General features: G+C 39.8%; 1 long non-coding RNA gene across 1 annotated transcript in view; it reads right to left on the minus strand.

Annotated features, from left to right (window-relative positions):
* Positions 1-2,375: 2,375 nt before the first annotated feature.
* LOC148540259 (uncharacterized) overlaps positions 2,376-21,609 on the minus strand; it is a 31,359-nt gene continuing 12,125 nt past the window's right edge. The window contains exons 2-3 of the long non-coding RNA XR_015869885.1: positions 4,466-4,598; positions 2,376-2,596 (exon numbers count right to left, since the gene is read on the minus strand). This is a non-coding gene — a long non-coding RNA (uncharacterized LOC148540259). The remainder of the gene's footprint in view (positions 2,597-4,465; positions 4,599-21,609) is intronic.

Raw genomic sequence — 21,609 nt, forward strand, 5'->3', positions numbered from 1 at the left:
AGGTGCGAAAAGACGTTTTCTGTGAAAAAGAATCGCGAGTGACGTTATTTTGCCATGCGAAAAGTTTCCTCCGTATTCAATTCCGGAGACTTTACGCCGGTGCGGAAACGCAATACTTTTGAACCTGCGAAAAAGTCTCGCCTATGAATAAGTGCCCAAACAAAGCAGAATTGGGGTTTTGGGGTGCCAACCTTGCACCCTTGGGACAGTCCCCCAAAGGTAAACTGCATCCAAAAAGTTTAAAAAAAACTTTAGATCACCCCAAAAAAGTACTTTCATTTTGGGGGTGAAAAAGTCCAAAGTTGGGGGACAAACTTAAAAACTAGCGAAAATAGACTCCAGGGGGGTCCCCAAGTATGCTCCAGGTGTTTTTAAGTTTGCTGGTGGTTGCAGCAGGTGGATTTTTTACAATATGTAAAACTTCACTTTAGCAACTTTAAAATATGCTAGGACCCATTTTCATGTACCCCAAATTTGCTGGGAACACTTATTTTCACCAAAAAACACTGCTAAATGCTATTCTTCACCACTAGTCTTCACTTAAATAGAGGCTATTAAAGGATCCCAAATACCTTCAACAGGCCTATTCGGGGATATCTATAGTGTCAGTGCAACTTTTGTGGGGTGTCAGGCTGATATCCCCAAATCTGACAGCACTTTTCGCATGTTACAGTTTCGCCGGGTCCCGTTTTCGCTGATTTCTAATTGAATACAGGGATAAGCGGGGACCTTTTTAAGTGGACACAAGTTGAGCAAAACTCACTGCACAAAGACTGTATTTATTTGCACAATTGCATTTATTAATATAAAAGGAAGCTGCAGCTGTAAAAAATATATGGTCAGACTGTCAGCCAAAGATTCATCCACAGATACCAATGCTGTATAGGCTACAATGCTGCATAGACTAATGTGCTGCATAAACTTGTGTACAGGGCTGCACAAACTCCATTGGCGCGTAGACTAATGTGCTGCATACACTGTAGTGCTGCATAAATTCTAGTGCTCCATAAATACCTCTGCTGCATAGATTTCAGTTTTACATCCAGTACTGCATACTGCACTGCAGTCACCAATGCTCTGCAGATGATGAGTCCTCACTGCATAGTTTCCAGTGCTGCATAGACTCCAGTGCTGCATAAACCCCAGTGCTTCATTGACTGAAATCATAGGCAAACGCAGGCGGTGGGTTTCGGTTGCCTGGAAACCATCCTCCCCAGCCCATAACATGATGGCAACAGTATAAATAGCATATAATACTAACTAATATTACAAATTAAATAATTAGCACCACCTGTTCTTTTAAAATGTGTGAGACAGAAATTAATACACTTGTGCACAAGCTCGGAGATCTGGAAAACAAGCACTGTTAGGGGGGCACCGACATACTGTAGATCATCTATAAGGTCAATTATTATTAATACTGTATAATAATACACTATCCAGTGCATAAGGATACTAATGTGTACAAAGTGCTGATTAAGTCCTCTTCATGGACTGGCCACACATGCTTTAAAATCAAGCATTTGGAAACTCAACTGTAGAAATCTGTATATATGAGTGCCGCATGGACTCCAGTGATGCATGCATATCTGTGCTGCATAGTTTCCAGTGGTGTGGCATGCTAGGTAGACAGTGACCTAACGTCCCTGGTGGCCCAGGGGTCACTTACCTGCTCCTGATAGCTGCAGCGGCTATAGCACAGCTTCCGGGCCGTGGCGGTCATGTGACCATCAATTCCGTCATTAACGTCAGACGGAGAGGAGGTTTAGGTGAGTATGCTCACCCCTAATCCTAATCCCTACCCCTATCCCTCTTCATAGTGCCTTGCCCTGACCTCCTTCAGCCACAGCCTAACGCCAACCTCCCCACACAGCCTAACCCTAACCTTCAGATTCTGGGAATGTTGACATTTCAGATGTCGAAATTGTAAACATATCTACATTCTGAAGATCTCGACCTGATTCCCGTAGAACCATGGCAACATTCTAATGTCAACATTTTGGTGTCGATATTATGAATATCAACATGGTAACTGTCTACAATGGGACTAGATCCCAGATTCACAATGGAATAACCTTTGAGAAGTTTATTCTGCCTGGTACATTAGACAACCATTATATTTGACACTATAAACCTATTTATTTATTTCCCGTGTTGCCGATGTATTTTAGGATGGCCATATTTTCAAATGAATAAATAATGATAGTACATATTTTCTATCATATTGCTGTCACCTTATAGATTTCAAAATTGGACCAACTGTCATTCTTTTTGTATCGTACCATGTTGTCAGCCTTGAACACCTGGGGTAATCATCTCACAATTGTTTGACACAGAAACAATTTTATTAATGGTATTAAGATTTACAGTAAAGGATGTAATTAACATTGGCTAATAGTGTGTCACTGCAATGGAGCTATTTGGCAACAGGAGCTCTTATTCTCCTATCACGGTGGTATAATTGCATTTTATTATAACAATATAGGCAAAAAGATATTTTACTAAAACTGTATAGAGAAAAAACTAGACAGAAAAAAATCCCCTGGTGTTCTTAGGTCACAGCAACGAGCCATTGTTTTCCAGCTTGACATTTGTCCTATATTAAGAAAAATATATGTTAAATGAATTTGTATTAGTTACGTATAATAATCAACTATAAAATCACACATAGCTGAAATAAAATATTAAAGGACTAAAAAACAATATGACATTGTGCAGAATATTAGATTTCCCTTTATTGTGTATTAGTGCTAATAAATGTAGACTGCATAAATGTAAAGCTAGGTACACATTAGACGACTTGCAAACGATGCAATGTCGTCAACGATTCCCGTACACACTTGACGATTTGAATGATTTGGCGATCCGATGCGACCGAATCAGCCAAATCGTTATCAAAATTGTCTAGTGTGTAGGGGCCTTTAAGCACAAAGACAGGGGAAATCATTTTAATGGCAAATATAACATTTTGTCAATGGCCCACATTTATCTTTCGTATCCTTTTTAACTCTGTATCTTCCCCATCATGACTATTTTTACATTATTTTTTTATTTGTTATACTTTGAATCTTTGACTACTAAATTAGATTAGTTGTTTTGATTTTTAAATACATTTTTTTTTTGCTGTTATTTATTATTTTTACATATTTACATCTTGCTTTTTTGGAACATAGCTTGTTAATTATATGAACATTATATGATATGAATATGGTGATATCTACTTGTTGGTGCTGTACTGATATCAGTTATTAAATAATTATTTTCAGCTTCATCCCCAGACAGAACAATCCAAAAGACATTTAGGGGTCAATCCAATTGGGTGCGAATTGCGAGGTGTGAGTTGCTATTTTTTCTTCGAATTTGCATAGCGAATTCATTTTGCATTCATCCAATTAGCAACTCACACTGAATCAGTCATAATTCATATCTTTCCATTCGCACCTCCCTGAGGGTGAGAGATGGAAAGAAAAATCTTTATTTTAAGGTTAAAATGTTAGGACACTGTGCTGAACCCCTTGGAGACCCCCCCTAATGACTAATTAGGCAATTGGTAGTTTCCAATTAGCTTAATTATTCCAATAATTACATGTCATTGTTTGGGGTAAAAAACAATATTGTCCTCAAATTACCCCAACTTTTCATTAGTTTAGGCACCCCAAATTTAATTACAATATATTTTAAATTGAAAAATAAGTTTTTTATTAAAAAAAGTAAATTTTTCAAGGTGCCCTCAAAGTACCCCAAAATCACCTTTTTTCATACTTTTTTTTTGCATTTTCATTTAATTTGTTTGAGATTAAACAAAAAAGTATGTTTTTTATTATTTTCTTGCATTTAAAAAAAAGCACAAATCAGCCATTTGAGACCATTTAAAAAAACTACAGTAACGTCCTAATGCCCACAAACAGCCTTCTATATGGTCCTGCTAACAAAATTATCCATTTTGGGAAGTCCAGGATGGTCTCCCCACTTTTTCATGCACTTCTCTCAATTTGCACCCCTCCGCTGTGAGTAATATGAATAGGCATTTTTAATTGGATTGGAGAATTCTTGGGAGCGTGCTTCAATGCGAAGTCTGTGAGTTTCAAGAAACAAACTCGCTACTCGCAATTCGCACCTAATTAGATTGACCCCAATTAGATACTGTATACATTTATGCATTTTTTTTAATGTGTGTACTGCAGTAAGTAATAACATCCAAAATAATCATCATTGTTTATTTGTAAAGTGTAACAAAACCATGCAGCACTGGACATCCAGAGGTACAAATCACAAAGATACAATCAGATATGAAACAAAACAAGTACAGATGAGAAAGGAGGTGTAGGTGTGAGACAAAGGGTAGAGAGGGCTTTGCACACCGGGGGCCTACGGAGAGGGATCCGACAGATCCCTCTCTGCCAAAATTTGCAAAATAGTATCCCATAGGTTACTTTAGGATATTGCCATCTGGAGATGGCATTACCTATTGGGGCCAAGATGCAGAATGCTTTGGGAGCTGCGTTCCTTCCACTGTACATCTGGGGGATCCTTAATATTTGCAGGTACCCTCCTTCTCCCACAAAAATTACTGTTTTTAGAAGAGCTGGTCGGTCTTCCTGAAATACAAACACACTATAACTTAGGAAATAAATGGATGAACCTGCATTAGATTATCAATATTATCAAATGATGATATACCTGATCCATGTAATCTGCCCTTAGATCATGTGCAGTTTATCAAGACATATAATATGACAATATACACTTAATATTCTAATATATTGGTAAATATTCTGATAGTTTGAGTTCCAGTTCTGAATCACTTTGGGGTTTCAAGTCGAACCAAGTCCTGTTTCGGATCTGTAGTCAGTTCGGTATTAGGATTTAAAAACTGAACTCGGGTTTTGGATTGCATGTAATCAGGTCCATTTTTTATCGATTTCCAAGGAATCCATAACCAAATCCGAACCAAAATACATGGAGGTTTTGCCAAAATCAAAATAAGATGATGAATTAGAACAAAAAATCAAAACCACATATATTTAATGATAAATAGGACCCATGAGGAGAGACAAGGGCAAAATATCAATAAAAGTATAATATAAAGGGGAATAGAGGGGGTGGAAGACAAAAAAAGGCACATTGTCTATATATATATATATATATATATATATATACAGGAGGTGGAGGAGAGAAAAGGGCAACATATCAATGAATATATGTACTGGGTTGGAGTAGAGAAAAGGAAATAATATCAATCAATATATAAACATGGGGTGGAGGAGAGAAAATTACACAATATCAGTAAATATATATACAAGATGTGGAGGAGAGAAAATGGAACAATATCAATATATATATATATAGGAGGTGGAGGAAATAAAATGACACAATATCAAATATATATACAGGGTGTGGAGTAGAGAAAAGGGCATAAAATCGGTTAAAAATACATAAAAAATGGGATGGCATGGAGGTGAGAAAATGGAATAATATTCAACAAAATATAGAAAGGGTGAAGTAGAGAAAAATACATATTATATAAAAAAAATATAGAAAGGAGGTGGATGAGAGAAAAGGGAACAGTATAATAATGAACAAAAAAGGAAAAAAAGAAACAATAATAACACTCCAAATAATTAAAAGACAGCACCATGTGTTAATTAATTAGAAAATATTTAATATACAGTATATAAAAAAGAATAATTCATTCATTCTCTCTCAATGCTTTCCTTAGAACATATGATATAAAAACCATAGGACTCAACAAAATAATTAAACATTGACATATTAAAACATTGTATCGGCTGATTGCTGTAAAACTTGCAAAAGGTCCACAATAAACCTGTCTTGGCATTAGTCCTTATATTGTGACTGTGAAAAACAGTGCAATACAATCCACTAATCCTTGAGGTCTTTTAACCACATAGCCGTGTCCGGCTAATTTGATTATTTTATCACTTGTTATTCTTAGTGAATTATATTGTAAACAAATGGGTCCCCCAACAGCGATGTGGCGATTACTGAGGTACAGCTGTTAATAATCAGGATCCTTTTCCGTACCACAATATTCACATTGCTCATATATAATCAATCATTAGGTAAATGATTAGAGCAAAAAAAAGAAATATTCCAACAGGTGTCAATGTATAAATATTACAATGCCTGCATGTGCAAAAAGCTGTCCATATCACTGCACTCAGGTATGGTGACGTAGTACCACTCACCGGATGTATAAGGGTCCCAACGAGGGTGGTGTGCAGGAGATAGTATTACTTCGGCACTTAGCAGCACTAGGCTCAGGACTCGCCTGCCGCTGAAAATAAGCAGCGCACACCGTATTCAAGACTCCAATACAGCCACACTCAGCAAGTCATAATGTGCAAATTATCTGGTTCCAAAGGTTATTAAAAATATATCTCCCTATTTGGTTAAAAGACCTCAAGGATTAGTGGATTGTATAGCACTGTTTTCACAGTCACAATATAAGGACTACCGCCAAGACAGGTTTATTTGTTGAGTCCTATGGTTTTTATATCATATGTTCTAAGGAAAGCATTGAGAGATAACAAATGAATTATTCTTTTTTATATATATATTAAATATTTTCTGATTAATTAACACATGGTGCTGTCTTTTAATAATTTGGAGCGCGGTTATTGTTTCTTTTTTTCCTCTTTTTATGTGTTTTGGTTTGCAACCATTATCTTAACTGCAGCTTGGTAATATAATATACTATTAATATAGTTTATTGTACAAATTGATGGATTGTTAGAATCCCTGAATTTTAACATATATAAATTGCTTGTCATATATATTTGCATTAACTGTGATCCCTTCAAGTGCCTGAGACTTTATTTTTTCTTTTTCTTACAACATTAATAATAAATATATGGAGTCGTGTGGAGAGAAAATGGTAAAATATTAATAAAAATATATAGGGGTGAACAAGAGAATATAGAATAATATCAATAAAATATAGAGGTGGATGGGAAAAAGGAGTTTACAGGAGAGAAAATGGCACATTGTCAATAAAAATATAAACATATATAGAAAGGGAGGTTGAGCAGGCAAAATGGCATAAGATCAATAAGAAAATAAAAAGGAGATGGAGGTGAGAAAATGGCATAAGATCAATAAGAATATATATACAGGGGATGGAGGTGAGAAAATGGCACAATATCAATACAAATAAATTTAGCACTCTATTATATTACTGTAATACTATATACAGGTTGAGTCTCCCATATCCCAAATGCTTCGGACCAGGGGTATTTTAGATACCGGAATATTCCGTATTTTGGAATATTTGCATACCATAATGAAATGTCTTGGGAATGAGACCCAAATCTAAACACAGAATGCATTTATGTACTACATTTATGTACTGTATATGCCTTATACTCAATTTAATACAATATTTGTGATACTTTTGTGCCTTAAACAAAGTTTGTGTACATTGAACCATCAAAAAGCAAAGGTTTCACTCTCTCAGTCATGCTAAAAAAATATCCGTATTTCAGAATATTCCGTATTTCGGAATATTTCGATATGGGAGACTCAACCTGTAATACTATATATAATACTATATGATACTCTATGGTTTCATAAGTTGTACTGTAATAATGTATACTGCTATATATCAATATTGGGTGGGGGCTCAAATCCCGGCTGTCGGGATGCCGCTGGTCAGAATACCGACAGCGGCATCCCGGAAGCCAGAATCCCGGCACCCAGAGGAAGTAACATAAGTATTTTTCAAGCCCTTACCCTAACCCCTACCCTAACCCACCCTCCCTGGTGCCTAACTCTAACCTCCCCCCCTAGTGCCTATACCTACCTTCCCCCTCCACGCACCCTAAACTTAACACCCCCGCCCAGGTGCCTAAACCTAACCTCCCCCCTAGTGCCTAAACCTAACACTCCCTACTCAGTGCCTAACCCTAACCCTCCCCCTAATGCCTAACCCTAACCCTGCCACCTAACCCTAATCTCTCATTAACACCCCAATACTTACCTTCGGGCGACTACATCCTATCAATATCATGTGCTGTAGTGCAATATTATATACTGCTATATAATATCATGTGCTGTAGTGTAATATTATATACTGCTATATAATATCATGTGCTGCACAAGAGCATTCAGAGCTTCTGAACACTGCCAACACACACACAAAAAGTCAGGAGCAGAATATCAGAAAAAAAGCAAACAATCTCAACAATCGTAGTCCTTAATGTTGTCATGGTTGAATTTACAGCAAGAGAATCAGGAATTAGGTGATTAAATTGGTCTTTCATTTTAAAGATCACACTTATGTTTGTGTGTGCATGTACGTGTGTACGGGGGGTGCTGCTGAGTCTTTGCTCTGGGTGAAAGAAAGCCTAACTTCACCCCTGCTGAAACAGGTGGTAATTATTGTGTACCTGCACTACTTTAGTTTATCCATCTCAGGTGAGAGTATATAACAGGTACTGCTGTTTTATGCATTCTCAATGTAGACAAGCAGATATGGAGTAGATGTATATTACCACTTACATAATCTCTGAGTACCTTGTTGTTTTTCTTCTCATTTATATGTTCAATGTCTATTAAATTCACCATAGTGACTTATTTATGGACTTTAAATATAAATTCACTACAGGATAGCAAGGCTCTGTATACATATATTGCTGTTTCAGCTCTTTGCTGCTGTTCCTCTTTCTTACAGTACTAAATTAAAGCCCTTGTTTAGCAAGCCATTCCAGCCTACAAGAGCCTGGGCAAAATAAACGATACTAAAGGGTGTTTATGTAGCATATAAATAATGAAGAGCTTTCCACTATGTAATGCAGACGTAAGGAGAACGTCGTTCTCGGTAAAATGTTTACCTCCTCTCATACCCAGGGCAAATTAAACATGATTCTGCACTAAAACGTCTTTCTCACAGACAGCATTGAACATATTGGTCACCGACTACCTTATGTGTACAGTTTATGGTTATAATTTCCCCAGCTGTAGCTTTTGGGAATCATTGAGGGTTTGGATGTGCTTTAATGTATGTGATCTAAAGGCTGGACCGAGATGTTAGCCTGCCAAAAAGGAGATTATATAGCCAAATAAAATGCGCTTTTACATGGCTTGAGCAATTTCACTTCCACACTACACCACATTTAATGTCCCATCAACACTCTGGCCACATAAAATAAATGTACCATATTACATGAATGTGTTACAGGAAGAACAAAAAAAAGTCTTATTATACGTACATTATTTGAAGGTCTGCGGTAATGCAGTGCAGGACAATATTTGTCTTGGGGAACACATCTAATAACACATCTAATACACAGTAAGACTTATTTGTAAAGTGTATTTAGTTCAAAAGTGGTGCAAAACCCGTCTGGACTGTTTAGTAAAGGATATTAAATTATTGAATGAAAAGCTGTATTCATAATAAAGGACAAAAACGAGACTTTGCAACTCTGCCTTAGAAGGTTTCTTCACCATCAGAGAACTTTAAAGGATAATTTAATTTTTTAATAATATTTGTAATGAAGCTACTTTTTACCCAAGACTCAGTATGTGCTTGTTTGTTTCTTATAATGTGACCTCCAAAATACCTTTTGCAGCCCTTCTGTCAATCATACTGTGGTTTTCTTACTTGATGTCTTTTCCATATAAAGTCTTGCTGTGAAGAGCAGCCTTCCGTTACATCCCAATGCTGGGTCTCATTAGACGTAGAAAGAATTCCAGCTTTAAGCCAAAGCGTTCCAACCAATACCTAGAAAGGGATCATGGTAGAAGGGCATGGTCATGTCACATTTGGGGGGTGCCACGCTCTCCTTGGGGCTTTCTCAGCACTTTGGAAGTGACAGGACACCATTGGCTCCCTTTCCTAAAAAGACCCCTTTAATGCTGCATGCACCTGCTGCAGTTACAGTTGGCATTCAAGGGACATCACACCCAACTATCACCGAATCGGAACTAAAGCCCTGAGATGTGTAACAGCGATATAGTCCCCTCAGGGTGGTTAAGCGTTATGGACAAACCATGTTGCTCTGCAGAAATATTGGGCACCGTTAAACTGTGATTTCTCCAACTAGGACATGCCCACATCACAACCGCACATTTAACATTTGGATCTCCTTTAATACAACATAGTTTTGCTGATGAGCACATTTGTACCTTCTAGCCAAATTTACTCCTAAGGCCCCATATGTGCAATGGTTGGGGTATAAACGACACCTTCCATCATCCATTGTATATTTCAAGCACCACATCAGCATCAATAAGTATCTGAGTCTCCCCTGTGGCATCATCACCAAACAGGTGTGTCAGCTGGTGTTTGAATCTCGCAAGAGTGTTTGAAGTAGTGAGAGATGCAGATCAGACAGTCACAAAGTTATATAGCAATGTATGTTGCCCAAACCAACAAAACTAAAATGTATTACTCCACTGGGAAGTCAGGCATTACTGTGTCTTTTAAACTAGAATTTAAGGTATTATTTGTATGAGCAAATTTGTATATTTATATTATATTTCATGGAAACTACATGTGTGAAATTGGAATTTTAACTAGAATACATCGATATATACAAGCTCTCCTGCAGCCCCACATTCATCCATCGAAATCCTGTATCAGATGCAAAAATAAGAAAAACTTCTGAACAAATGTATTGAGCTCTGCAATTCTAGACTTTCCCACCAAAATCAGAACAGTTTGTATTCATGCCATTACCAAAGACATTATGGGTCTTATTCAGAGATGGATGGAATTGCAGAGCTTCACACAAGCGGCTGTGCAATTCCGTCCATCTTAATGCAAATGCAGAAGGAGGTGTCAAACATTTGCAACCGATGGTCGCAATGGTTGCTTCTTTATATAGGCTGCTGGAGCCAAAACTTCCCGCAGCCCGGCCGGGTGCTGGCCGATTCAGAAACCAGGAATCTGCGTCTGTCGATGCAGACCCTGGCTCCCATTTCCGTGAATGGTGCCCATCTACGCCCCCCAAACACCGCTGCTAATCAATCATGCTGCGGCTTTGGGGGTTGTGCGAGCGTAATCGCAGACCCGGAAACATCGGAGATATACGTTCATCATGGGATGAACGTACAACTCTGAATCAGGCCCCATATCCCATTCCACACCCCTAACCCAACAGCAACACAAACATGGAGGAGCAGCTTCACAGGTACAAAACTGCTGTCTGCTGCTCCCCTTTGTCAATTGCCGTCACTTAGTGCAGGAAAATATAAGGGAAAACAAAACACTGAATGAGAGACATTAAGGGGATATTTCTCATCATAATTATTTATGGAATATTTCCAGAAAACGCCTATTTTCGGGGATACTCGGAAATATTAAGTAACACCCCAATGTATGAAGGAGGGACCACTGAAGATATCTGCTGCTGTTCCTCGATTTTCGACAGCAGCCCCCCAGAGGTTTATATGGTGTATGCGGTGCTGTCAGATTTACCAAGCTACGGAACCCTCCCTGGCAATGGGCGCTACACATGTATGGCCAGTAGACCGCACATGTGAGTCAGGGAAAACAAAACACTGGATGAGAGACATTAAGGGGCCTCTTTATCATTGTAAATATTTCTGGAATATTTCCAGAAAATGCCTGTTTTCGGGGAATACCCGGAAATATTAAGTACCACCCCAATGTATGAAGGAGGGACCGCTGAAGATATCTGCTGCTGTTCCTCGATTTATGACAACAGCCCCCCAGAGGTTTCTATGGTATATGCGGTGCTGTCAGATTGGTGACTGGCACTGTGAGAGGAAAAGGGACAGGGGTGAAATAATACAATTTATAGTACAGCCATGGCCAAAAGTTTTGAGAATAACACAAGTATTGGTTTTCACAAAGTTTGCTGCTTCAGTGTTATTAGACCTTTTTGTCAGATGTTACTATGGTATACTGAAGCAAAATTACAAGTCAATATTTACAGTGTTGACCCTTCTTTTTCAAGACCTCTGTAATTCACCCTGGCATGTTGTCGATCAACTTCTGGGCCACATACTACTGATGGCCGCCCTTTCTTGCCTAATCAATGCTTGGAGTTTGTCAGAATTTGTGGGTTTTTCTTTGTCCACCCGCCTCTTGAGGATTGACCACAAGTTCTCAATGGGATTAAGGTCTGGGGAGTTTCCTGGCCATGGATCCCAAATTTCCATGTTTTGTTCCCCAAGCCACTTAGTTATCACTTTTGCCTTATGGCAAGGGGCTCCATCATGCTGGAAAAGGCATTGTTCAGCACCAAACTGTTCTTGGATGATTGGGAGAAGTTGCTCTTGGAGGATGTTTTGGTACCATTCTTTATTCATGGCTGTGTTCTTAGGCAACATTGTGAGTGAGCCCACTCCCTTGGCTGAGAAGTAACCCCACACATGAATGGTCTCAGGATGCTTTACTGTTGGCATGACACAGGACTGATGGTAGCGCTCACCTTTCCTTCTCCGGAGAAGAGTTTTTCCAGATGCCCCAAACAATCTGAAAGGGGATTCATCAGAGAAAATAACTTTACCCCAGTCCTCAGAAGTCCAAACCCTGTAGCTTTTGCAGAATATCAGTCTGTCCCTGATGTTTTTCCTGAAGAGAAGTGGCTTCTTTGCTGCCCTGCTTGACCCCAGGCCATCCTCCACAAGTCTTTGCCTCACTGTGCACACAGATGCACTTACACCTGCCTGTTGCCATTCCTGAGCAAGCCCTGCACTGGTGGTGTCCCGATCTCACAGCTGAATCAACTTTAGGAGACAGTCCTGGCACTTGCTGGATGTTCTTGGGTGCCCTGAAGCCTTCTTCACAACTATTGAACTTCTCTCTCTGAAGTTCATGATGATCCGATAAATAGAGGATTTAGGTGCAATCTTACTAGCAGCAATATCCTTGCCTGTGAAGCCCTTTTTTTGTGTGCAATGCAATGATGACTGCATGTGTTTCCTTGCAGGTAACCATGGATAACAGAGGAAGAGCAATGATTTCAAGCACCACCCTTCTTTTAAAGCTTCCAGTGCATTATTCTAACTCAATGAGCATGACAGAGTGATCTCCAGCATTATCCTCGTCAACACTCTCATCTGTGTTAATGATAGAATCACTGACATGATGTTAGCTGGTCCTTTTGTGGCATGTCTGAATTGCAGTGGAAATGTTGTTTTTGGGATTAAGTTAATTGTCATGGCAAAGAGGAACTTTGCAATTAATTGCAATTCATCTGATCACTCTTCATGACATTCTGGAGTATATGCAAATTGCCATCATAAAAACTGAAGCAGAAGATTTTGTGAAAACCAATACATGTGTCATTCTCAAAACTTTTGCCCATGGTTGTAAACAAAAAGGACTGGGATGATGTAGGTCAAATGACACTGCTTGAGGTGTGGATGGGGCATCACACCATAGATGCTGACATTCTGGCTGCCCCTTCTGGGAGGGGGCAGCCAAATCCGCAAAACTGGGGGCGTGGCTGGTGTTTGTGGGCAGAACGGGGGGCGTGGCCACACAATCTCATTATTTTGGCCCCACCCCCACTACACAATGCCGAGATTTCCGGCATTGTGCAGCAGGGGGCGGGGCTAAAATGACGTGATTCAGACTGAATCACGTCACCGCCCCCCCCCCCCCACTGCTGGGGATTCTCATACAATCGTGGACGGGGGGCAGGTGGGGTCGAAGGCTGCCGGGAGGCTTGCCTGCCTTTCCGGGGGGCCAGGAGTGGCACACAATTTTCGGGAGGCTCTCGGCCAAATCGGGAGGGTAGGCAAGTATGCATTACACTTTGCGGCCAAATGCAGAATATATGGTTAATATTTTGTGGAAGAGTTATTAAAATATTTTTCGCCTTTAATAGATAGCTATATAGGTTCATTTAAAAAAAAAAACAGAAATGGTTAACAAAATCCCCTCTGGTGCCAGTCTTTTGTGCCACTGAAATTGAATATGTTTTCTGGGCATGGTAACGCCAGTCCTACATTGTCAGCGACCTGCCTCCTAAATCTATTTTTCTCTGCTAGTACTCCCCAGGCTGATTTGTGAAATGTGATCTTCTTTAACTGCTTTGGAAATACAAGTAAAACAATGATATTCTCTTTAACCCCCTCTCAGCCCTCAACTCTTTCCCCTTGTTTCCCTTGTCCAGAAAGGTGGTACATAAGGATTATACCTGGTACTTGGCCAATTTGTGTAAACATTTACATTCAAGGGGTCCTTACAGTATCATAAAATAACAAGAATACTTAAAATCTTTGAACCCGGGTAAAATAAATTGTGATTTATTTAGCGTTATCACTCAACTTCAGCCACCTGCAGCCTTATATGAGCAAACAAAGAAATGTGTAGGATGGGGGGAAGGCTGGATGTTGTATGTGTAATGAGGTGTTTGTCAGGGAGGTGAAAACCTAAGTCTCACTGAAAAGAAATAAAAACTCCAAACTTAACTCTTTGGCTGCTGGATTGCCATCGGCACCCCCTAGTGTTAATGACACATAAGCTAGACAAGCAAGTAGACCTCTTCAGACAGGATTGTGCATTAAGCACGGTGATAACATTTTACAGTCTAGTACATTACAAAGAAATAATATTTCATACATAGCCATTGTCAAGGAATAAAGTGTAGCTTGTGGAAATTTGGAATAAAACAAACTATTTTTACTCTGCCTTATTTACTACAAGTAGTCCTTTTATTGCCTGTCACAAACATCATTGTTGCTGCCCTCATATGATACAAACTTTTTCAGTTTGACCAACTGGACCAGTAACTGTACCCAACTGTGTGGCCATTCCAACAATAGTAATAAGGATGAAAATCTGATCCTAGTAAATTGCATTTGATCGAATAAGCAGTAAACCAGGCTGACCTGTGATGCTCATCACTGCCTGTATGGGGTGTTTTGGTTATCGAAGCAAATTGTGCCAAGCAGTTAGATTGCAATATATAGGTTCTAGATAGGATATGTTACTTTGTATTTATTTGAAGGCCACTTTATTAGTTGTAATACATTATACATTTAATTGAACTATATATAAAAATCATAATAATTAATACACCCAGTTTCTAAAATTAATTTTTATGCTAAAGTAAAATATTTTTTTATGCAATCAACATTCTATATATATGTAAAATGATATGGACATCTTCTAATATTCCATTAGCATACACACGCTGACTATCTACAGTCATAAGTATAACTTAATTATTTTATTTTATTGTGTCCTCAATACAGAGCTATTTACAATGTCAAATAATAATGTCAAGTGTGTCACAAGTCCCATATATTGTAACTACAGAAGGCTTACCGTTTTACAGTGTTCTGCTTACAGTATCTAGTGGTGAATGTCAGATAGTGCAATATCATTTAAAAAAAAAAAATTGTGCAATTATTTCAATAAAAAACTTTGGTCAGCTCAGTTTCGACAATATTTTAAAAGAAAAAAAAATACACCCCTTGGTCCCCTAAAGTGCACTTGTCACTTTGACTTATCATTCTATGGGTGGTGATAATCACATACATACAGTTTTACAATGGAAATAGAAATAAATGCTAAGCAGGCCTGGTGTAGCAGTTATTTTTATTGTCGTTTTAAAACTATAGTTCAAAGTCGCCAATGATCGGCAGCTTTGACAAACCGATCCTTAGTAAGTTAAGGGGGAATGAGGTACACAAATACAGATTTTTTTTCTCATTATGGGGTATATTTACTAAGCAGTAGATTTTCAATACCCCCAATTTTTCCAGAATATGTGTGCCAAATTTAAAAAGGCAATCATATTAAATGCAAAACGAGCCTGATTTTGCATTTACTACAATTGCCCTTTTAAATATGGCAGGCAAAACCAATGAGGATCATTGAAAATCCACCACTTCGTTAAATATACCTATATATCTATATATCTGAAGGAAGCATAAGTGATAGAAAGTTGTGGAGCATTTATCTCTTTGGTGTTAAGTACACTATAGAAGTAACAAGATAGAACACAAATCTTGACAGAAAGTGCACATATGAACAATTCCCTGATGCAGTTTCTTTTTGAGTAATATACAGCATAACTAGAATATACATCTTGGAAAAACATATTAGAATGTATATCTAGAATATTTAACCAGAGCATATCACTAGGATATATAGCCAGAATATACAACTACAATATATAACCAGAATATATAACTAGAATGCATAAGCAGAATATTTAAAAATAATATATCACTAAAATATAATCATGATGGTTGGTGTAGTGGTTAGCATAACTGTCTCACAGCCCTGACATCATGAGTTTAATTCATGACCAAGGCATTTTCAGTGTGTAGTTTGTATGTTCTCTTTGTGTATTTGTTGGTTTCCTCTGGTTGTTCCGGTTCCTCCCATATTCCAGGAACATTCTGATAGATTAATTGGCTGCTGACAAAAAAAATAACTATAGTGTATGTGTATCCATGTGATAGTGAATATAGATTACGAGCTCTACTGGAGCAGAGACTGATGAGAATTCAATATTCTCTGCAAAGCTCTGCATAATATATGTGCATACCTCCCAACTGTCCCCATTTTGTCAGTGTAGGCCCACTTTTCAGGCACTGTCCCACCCTCCACCTATGGGACACAGTGTCCCGTGATGGAGGGTGAGGTTGGGAGGCCCCTTCCAACCCACTGTTCTGCTTAGCAGAGCAAGCTGTGAATAGATGCCTTCCAAATGCACACGGCAGAGAGAGGGACTAGGCGCATGCTGAGCAGCTACCGGAGCGTTGGGTATGCCCCCAATGTGACGAAGATGGGAGGTCATGACTCGCAGGTACAGCATTTCCCATGAGGCCACAACCTTGCCGCAAAGCCATGCCCCATTTGGCACATGCAATGGTTCCTATCTGTACTTCTGGGTGCAGGGTGTGCGGTGCATACCAGTCCCCTGGGTCTAGGGGGGCCCGCACTGCACACCCTTTACCCATATTATCTAAAACTTACCTCTCCGAGGTCCCGCGTGGGGTGTCTCAGAGCTGCTCAAAACATGGCAAAATGGCCGCTGTTGCCATTTTTCTGGCATTTTGCACATGCGTACTGAGGAAATCGCTGGGAAAATGGTGCGCCATTTCCCCCGCGATCTGTGCATGCGCAGTAGACTCTGGGCACACTCTAGTGCCCAGAGTCTACTGAGGCAGCGGTGGCCGGCCAACCGCGTCAGTCGGCTGCTGGGGAGAGAGGAGGGGACCCCAGACAGAGAGAGCACACAGCCCCCTCCTCTCTTAAGACGCCCGTGTTGGAAGGTATGTGTGTACACAATATAAATAACTGTTAATAATTAAATATATAAACAGAATATCTAGCTAGAATCTATATCACTCCTTTCATACAGCCAGCAATAACCCGGGTTTTTTCATGTGAATGCGCAGCAATCCGGGTTATTGTGCAGTGTGAAAGGACCCAGGTAATGAGCAGAGTTGAACACGGGCTCAACCCAGCTCGCGGTGCAGTGTGAACGGGTATCCCAGGTTGATACGACCCCGGTCCCGGTTCAGCACGTGATAGATGTGATGTCATCGAACTGGCAATAATCCGGGTCTGACCACTAGTCTTAAAGGGATCTCAAATGGATCCATCCTGGGATCTCATCCCAGGATGGACCCGTGTGCAAAATCCCGGGTGCGACCAGGGTTTGCGATGTGAAAGGGCTATAATTGATATCAGTCAGTTATAGCTAAGCTGGAACATGAAGCAGAACTAGTATCAGACTGTGGGGTTTATTTACTAATCCTTGGATAGAGATAAAGTGAACAGAAATAAAGTGCCAATCAATCAGCTCCTAATTTCCATGTCAAAGACTGTGTTTGAAAAATTGCAGTTAGGAGCTGGTTGGTTGGTACTTTAACTCCGTCCACTTTATCTCCATACAAGGCTAAGTAATTAGACCCCTAAGTTTTTTGGAATTTTTCCAATATCAAACTTGTTGTTAAAAGGCTACAAAATCTAGTGATAGAACATGAAATATTTCCCATTGTATAAACATTTGCAACTTATTGTTTTACATTATCAGCCATTTCAGGCAGAGGAGACACTGGCTGCAGTGTCCTTTAATGAGATGTCTTGACAGGAAGTCTGCTGTGCGTAGGAAAATATGTCTCTCCATAATCAGAAATGTATCTTGGATGTCTTTGGTTCTGTTTAGCTCCTGAAACTTTTACACACTTATTTGTAAAGGTTAATAGTAGCTTTTATATATAAGATTTATTTATTTATTTATTTATTAACAGTTTCTTATATAGCGCAGCATATTCCGCTGCGCTTTAAAATTGTAAACATTAATTGAACAAAACTGGGTAATATAACAGACAGATATATAGGTATATATAGGTATATGGATATAAGATAACTTTAATTTTAAATGTATTGGTCCTTTAAAGTGTTGCTACTGCTGGGGTTTGTACAGAGAAGCATTTAGCCATGCATATACATTTGACTTATGTATACACTTTAGAGCTACACAAGAACATTGAGGCAACTCAATAGCCATTTACTATTTGACATAGGGATCTATGTACTAAGTCTTGGGGCTCTATTTATCAACATTATTTTTACTAAAATAATGTGAAAAAGGGTGTTTTCACACCCTTTTCACATTATTTTAGTATCACCTATAGTTATTACAGGGCATTTGGAGTAGAATTCGCAAAATTCTACTCCAACCCCTAAGTATCACTTCTTTTTAGTAAGCAGATCGCATTTCCCATTATTGAAATCCAACCAAAGTTACTAAAAATAAATTGTAAAAAAATACCAGGGAAAGCCTTGTGATAATAACGCCACCTGGAGGTGGCGTTATCCAGGGTCTCCCCTGGTTACTGGACTCCTGCTCTGCTCTAATGGGGAGAGCAGAGCCGGGAGTCGGTTCCTGTAATCAGCTGTGTGGTCTAAACAGACCGCAAGCTGATTACTGTAAAAAAAAAGAAAAAAAATTGTAAAAAAAAAAATTTCTTTCCTGACTCCTGGGACCGGTGATCGGGCCTCCGGTGATGTCTCCCCTCCGGTCAGCTGGTCTCCCACAGTGCACTGCTGCCCGGTCATCAGGTGATCGGGCCCCAGTGCAGTATGGGAGATCACCTGACCGGAGGACTGGAGAACATCACCGGAGGCCCGGAGCATGCAGGTAAGTGTAAGTAAGAGAGAGGGGGGTCATGGGGGGGAGGGGGGGTCGCGGGGGGTCCGCGATCACGGGGCGGGGCTTAGCACCAGGGGGCGGGGCTTAGCGCCGGGGGGGGTAGCAGCGGCGACCGGACGGCGCATGCGCGGGCACTTAATCACAGTATTTTTTGCGAAAATACCGTGATAAGGCTCCGAAGGGGATTAGCAGGGACAGAGCTTTATCGCAAGCTCTGTCCCTGCAAGGGATTTGTAGTAAATCTCTGTGATATTGCCTGAATTTGCAATGCAAATTCACTGGGTAATATCACACTACAATCTGCATTACCAATGCGGATTGTAGTAAATAGAGCCCTTGGAGAGATATTAAGTGGATGGAGATAAAGTACAGATGGAGATAAAGATCAGCTCCTAACTGTACCTTTACAGGATGTATTTGAATGTTTGAAAAATGACAGGAGCTGATTGGCTGCTACTTTATCTCCATTCACTTTATCTCTCTCAATGGCTTAGTACATAGGTCCCCTAGTTAGCATTCTATCTGTGCTACAGTCCTCATCACTGGTGAGATCCTAAGAAAAGAATGTCGGTAATAATCACAATCATTAGAGTGAAGTCTTTCAGGTGGACAAAGCAAATAGGGTCTGATTCTGAGCACCTTTGTAACTTAACTGAATAGAACACAACATTTCCCCTAATGGCGCAGATACGTTTAAAATACAATGAAGAAGTCCTTACATAGAATAATCTTTTGCTTCAAAAGGTAGATTCTCAATATCTTATTCAGGGCTTACACCTTCTTCATTTATGCAGTCAAGAAAATTTCAAGCGATCATCAGGTCCATAATAATATCCCCAAAACGCAGCGTAATCTCTCTAAAAGCAAAAAACAAGGGACATAGGGCTCGATTCAGGCCCGCACCCAGCGTATGCAAATCCGGCACACTCCCAGCAAGGCAGGCGATCGCACGGCAAGGCATTAGCATGCCCACTATGTCTTCGAGTGCGATTGCTTTGTGTATGCAGATGCCCACCAGCCTGTCTCAAGACACCCTCTTGTGCACGTCATCTCCAGGAAGTGTATGCAACCATCGGGTACCATCGGATGCATACACAGCGCTTGTGGCTGACCATACCCTACCGCAAGCACTGCGAGCACTTCAGTGTAATATTCAACCAAGTGACGTGTACTATGACGCTGCCTCCTAATTGTGTATGCCTCTGAAACGGCATTGAGACTCTCAGGCACGCCTGCGTTTGCACCTCCACTCTGCCATTTTTAATGGCCAGCCCCTGTCACCACCCACAAACGGCCTCTCCTGTCACTCATTCAGCCAGGCTGTCTATGCATGGTGAGCGAACGCTTCCCGATTGCTCAGACTGGTTCGCGCATGCGCAGAATGCAAAAATTGTCTGGCTGCGTGCGGTTGCTTCCTAGCAAGCGGGTCTGAATCAGGCCCATAGTGCAATATTGCCAATAAAAAAAGATACAAATTTATTTCAACATCACACTCACATATTAAACATCATATAATGCTTCTGATGGAGGACTTAGGTCCGAAAAGCTTTAGGAGTCTATTTACTAAACTGTGTTAGGAGATAAAGTGAACAGAGGTAAGGTACCACCAATCAGCTCCTAACTGCCATCTCACAGGCTGTGTTTGAAAAATGACAGTTAGGAGCTGATGGGCTGGTACCTTATCACCGTTCACTTTATCTCCTAGCTTGGTAAATAGACCCCTTAAGCTGTGTGATTCTTATTTCACAGAGAACTGCATCTGGAACCAAATTACCTGGGTGGCGATACAGAGTTCTAGACCTCTGGACCTACACATCCATTCTGATCTGGGATGGTAACTGATTCGGCATCAGAGCAATTGTGAACCCGTGCCCACATTGTGTGGTGATATGCCTGTATATGATGTTTAATACATGAGTGTGATGTAGAAATAAATTTGTCTCTTTTTTTAGTGGCAATATTGCACTGTGTTTCTTGTTTTTTGCTTTTTGGGAGATTAAGCATCGTTTTGGGGAAAATTATTATGGAGTATGGACCTGATGATCGCTTGAAATTTTCTTGACTGCATAAATGAAGAAGGTTTAAGCTCTGAATAAGAAATTGAGAATCTACCTTTTGAAGCAAAAAAATTATTTTATGTTAGGACTTCTTCATTGTATTTTAAACGTATCTGCGCCATTAGAGGATATATTGTGTTTTATATTGTTTTTTGAAGGTACTGTGAAGAATCTTCTTTTCCTCTGAGGCTGCATGACGTTGGCTGTGCAGTGACTGTTTATTGTTTTATTATTTTGTAACTTAACTGAACAAAACATGTTACATGCCAGGGGTGCAATGCAAATACACACATTTATTTTGCATGCATTGTAAATACTGGCTGCTGCTGCATGTATCTCACAAATGCTGGACAGCTTTATTTTTACACTGCAATTTAGATGTCAGTTTGGACATACCCCTCTGAAATCTAAATCTCTCTGCACATTATAAATCT

This window comes from Taudactylus pleione, unplaced genomic scaffold (assembly GCF_031769625.1).
Source record: "Taudactylus pleione unplaced genomic scaffold, aTauple2 ptg000021l, whole genome shotgun sequence".
Lineage (NCBI taxonomy): Eukaryota > Metazoa > Chordata > Amphibia > Anura > Myobatrachidae > Taudactylus > Taudactylus pleione.